Source organism: Hyla sarda, chromosome 3 (assembly GCF_029499605.1).
Source record: "Hyla sarda isolate aHylSar1 chromosome 3, aHylSar1.hap1, whole genome shotgun sequence".
NCBI lineage: Eukaryota > Metazoa > Chordata > Amphibia > Anura > Hylidae > Hyla > Hyla sarda.
Genome location: NC_079191.1, coordinates 394260128 through 394264916, shown reverse-complemented (window position 1 = coordinate 394264916; position 4789 = coordinate 394260128).

Here is a 4789-nt window from a genome sequence, read left to right as displayed (position 1 = left end):
AAAAAAAAGACCCCCAAAATTTGAGGGGTCTTTTGAGTACAGAAATACCCCATATGTGGACGTAAAATGCTCTGCGGGTGCACAACAAGGCTCAGGAGTGAGAGCACCATGTACATTTAAGGTGATTTGCACAGGGGTGGCTGATCATTACAGTGGTTCTGACATAAATGCAAAAAAAAAAAAAAACACCCACATGTGACCCCATTTTGGAAACTACACCCCTCATGGAATGTAACAAGAGGTATAGTGAGCCTTAACACCCCACAGGTGTTTGAAAAATTTTCGTTAAAGTTGGACGTGAAAAGTTTTGATTTTTTCACTAAAATGCTGGTGTTATCCCAAATTTTTCATTTTTACAAGGAGTAATAGGAAAAAAGCCCCCCAAAATTTGTAACACCATTTCCTCTGAGTATATAAATACCCCATGTATGGACGTAAAGTACTCTGCGACACACTACAATGCTCAGAAGAGAAGGAGCGCCATTGGGTTTTTGGAGAGAGAATTTGTTTGGAATGGAAGTCGGGGGCCATGTGCATTTACAAAGCCCCCTGTGGTGCCATAACTGTGGACCCCCCCACATGTGACCCCATTTTGGAAACTACATCCCTCACAGAATTGAATAAGGGGTGCAGTGAGCATTTACACCACACTGGCGTTTGACAGATCTTTGGAACAGTGGCTGGGCAAATGAAAAATTACATTTTTCATTTTCATGGACGCTTGTTCAAAAAATATGTCATACACCTGTGGGGTATAAAAGCTCACTGTACCCCTTATTACATTCCTTGAGGGTTGTAGTTTTAAAATTTGGGTCACATGTGGGGGGGGGGGGGGGACAACTGTTCTGGCCCCATGGGGGCTTTATAAACGCACATGGCCTTTTATTCCAGACACATTCTATCTGTAGTTCTCCTGCAGAGCACTTTACATCCACATATGGGGTATTCCCATATTCAGAAGAAATGGGGTTAAACATTTTGGGAAGCTTTTTCTCCTATTACCCCTTGTGAAAATGAAAAATTTGGGGTAACACCAGCACCTGTGGGGTGTTAAAGGGGTTATCCAGGAAAAAACTTTTTTATATATATATCAACTGGCTCCAGAAAGTTAAACAGATTTGTAAATTACTTCTATTAAAAAATCTTAATCCTTTCAGTATTTATGAGCTTCTGAAGTTGAGGTTGTTCTTTTCTGTCTAAGTGCTCTCTGATGACACGTGTCTCGGGAACTGCCCAGTTTAGAAGCAAATCCCCATAGCAAACCTCTTCTAAACTGGGCGTTTCCCGAGACACGTGTCATCAGAGAGCACTTAGACAGAAAAGAACAACCTTAACTTCAGAAGCTCATAAGTACTGAAAGGATTAAGCTTTTTTAATAGAAGTAATTTACAAATCTGTTTAACTTTCTGGAGCCAGTTGATATATATATATATATATATATATATATATATAAAAAAGGTTTTTTCCTGGAATACCCCTTCAAGGCTCACTGTACCCCTTGTTATGTTCCCTGAGGGGTGTTTTTTTCCCAAATAGTAGCCATGTGAGGCTTTTTTTTTCTGTTCTGGCACCATAGGGGCTTCCTAAATGTGTCATCCCCCCCCCCCCAAAAATAAATAAATAAATAACTAAAACATTTCAGCAAAATTTGCTTTACAAAAGCATTGCAGTGCGCCTGCAGTGCACTTGACATCCACATATGGGGTAGTTCCATACTCAGAAGAGATGGGGTTACAAATTTTGGGGGGAATTTTCTCCCATTACCCATTGTAAATATGTAAAATTTGGGGAAAAAAATGCATTTTAGTGAAAAAAATAATAATTTACACATCCAACTTTTACAAAAAGTCATCAAACACCTGTGGGGTGTTAAGGCTCACTGTACCCCTTGTTACGTTTCTTGATTGGTGTAGTTTCCAAAATAGTATGCCATGTGTTTGTTTTTTCTTGCAGTTCTGGCACCATAGGGGCTTCCTATATGTGTTATGCCCCCCAAAAACCATTTCAGACAAACTCACTCTCCAAAATCCCATTGTCACTCCTTCCGTTCTGAGCTTTGTAGTGTACACGCAGAGCACTTGACATCCACATATGAAGTATTTACTTACTCAAGAGAAATTGGGTTACAGATTTTAGTGGGATATCTGTCCTTTTACCTCTTTATGGGTCTTTAACCCCTTAAGGAGGCAGCCCATTTGGGCCTTAAGGACGCAGACAATTTAATTTTTATGTTTTTGTTTTTTCCTCCTCGCCTTCAAAAAATAACTTTTTTATATTTTCATCCACAGACTGGTATGAGGGCTTGTTTTTTGCGCGACCAGTTGTCCATTGTAATGCCATCACTCACTTTACCATAAAATGTTTGGCGCAACCAAAAAAATACTATTTGTGTGGGGAAATTAAAAAGAAAACCGCAATTTTGATAATTTTGGAAGGTTTTATTTTCACGCCGTACAATTTACTGTAAAATGGCATGTGTTATTTATTCTTCGGATTAATGCGATTAAAATGATAGCCATGATAACATACTTTTCTATTACTGTTGCGCTTAAAAAAAATCACAAACTTAGTGCGTTTAAGATCCCCCTATTTTGAAGACCTATAACTTTTTTATTTTTCCGCATAAGCGGCAGTATGAGGGCTCATATTTTGCGCCATGATCTGTACTTTTTATTGATACCATATTTGCTTATATGAAACTTTTAATACATTTTTTATAAATTTTTTTTTTGGAATAAAATGTTATAAAAAGCAGCTATTGGACTTTTTTATTTTATTTTCACGCCATTCCCCGTACAGTATCATTTACATTTTGTTTTAATAGTTCAGATACTTATGCACGCCGCAATACCAAATATGTATATAAAATACTTTTTTAACACTTTTTGGGGGAGGGGGTTTTTCTAATTTTTTTTTACTTTATTTTTTTACCTTATTTTTTTACTTTTATTTTTACACTTTAATAGTCCCCATAGGGGACTATTTATAGCAATCATTCGATTGCTAATAGTGTTCAGTGCTATGTATAGGACACAGCACTGATCCGCTTTATCGGTCATTTTCTGCTCTTGTCTATGGGAAGGCAGATCAGAGCAAAAGACTCCCGGAAGGCAGCAGAGCCAGGTGAGGGGACCTCCGTCTGCTGTGCTGGATGATCGGATCGCTGCGGCAGCGCTGCAGGCGATCCGATCATCCATTTAAGTGACCGCGATGCTGCAGATGCCGTGATCTGTATTGATCACGGCATCTGAGGGGTTAATGGCGGACATCCGCGGGTTCACGGAAGTCCGCCATTACTGGCGGGTCCCTGTCTGTGATCAACAGCCGTGACCTGCAGCACATGATCCGGGCATCGCTCAGATGCCCGTGGTTATGCTTGGGACGTAAATGTATGTCCTTGTGCATTAAGTACCACCTGACCAGGACGTACATTTACATCCTTCGTCGTTAAGGGGTTAAGAAAATGCAAGTGAAAAAAAATGATTTTGAATTTTCTCCTTCATTTTTCTGCTATTCCTGTGAAACATGTAGGGTTAACACATTTTCTGAATGTCATTTTGAATACTCTGAGGGGTGCAGTTTTTATAATGGAGTCATTTATTTGGGTATTTCTAATATGAAGGCCCCTCAAATCCAGTTCAAATCGGAACTGGTCCCTGACAAATTCCGATTTTGAAAATGTTGTGAAAAATTGGAAAATTGCTGCTGAACTTAGAAGCCCTCTGATGTCTTCCAAAAGTAAAAACATGTCAATTTTATGATGCCAACATAAAGTAGACATATTGTGTATGTGAATCAATATATAATGTATTTGGAATGTCCATTTTCCTTATAAGCAGAGAATTTCAAAGTAAAAAAAAAAAAGCTAAATATCTCTAACTGACAAAGCCCTTGTTGCCTGTTGGGTTGTTCACTCTCTGTCCAGTACCCCGCATCTCATAGATTAGACTCTTCTCCTTGGCATCTAATAGATTCACCAGGATCTTGGTCCTGTTACATTGGTCTTCTTCCCCTATACGAGTTTTGGATCTTGGTTCTGGGCTCTGTTATCCACAAAATAATTGGATCATAGGACATTGTATTGTCCTGTGCTTTAGCAGCAGAAGTGCCAAAAGGATAAAGAGGAAAGGAGCTCCATGGCACTCACATCCATAGAGGCCATTGTGAGGGAAGTACATATCAGTCACGTTGACAGTGTCACATTGTAAGTACAAGTTACATCAAATTAGCCCAAAATGACAGATGTGCCACAGAACCTCAAGGGAACGATAAAAGATAATATTGACAACAGCTACACAATAATACATTTTCTAAACCCAGAGACACAACTGCCCTGCATAGTCTATTACCTGGATACGCAGTAAACAATGTTGTATTCACAGCATTCAGTTACCTGCCATACAGACAATATTCCCTATTATTGCCATTTTAAAATACATTAACTGCTTCTTTCAAATAGGTGCACAGTTCCATGGCCAGTGGATGGTGTAGACACATGGGGGGTGTTTATGTCATCCACCCCAGATACTGTCTGGGAACAATCTTCCTCTCTCTAAACTCACTGTTTTGTTCCACCACTAGACTCTGGTCCCTTTCTTGAGATCACACAGGACCCCCACAATCTGTCTCCTGTTAATAGGGGATCAGTGTTTTAACTTGGAATAGCCATTTAAGCCCTCACTCCCACTAAACCCACCATAGCACTTTACCATGGTGAGAGATTAATCAAAATCAGTGCAGAGAAAAAGTTGCCCATAGCAACCAATCAGGTCGCTTCTTTCATTTTTAA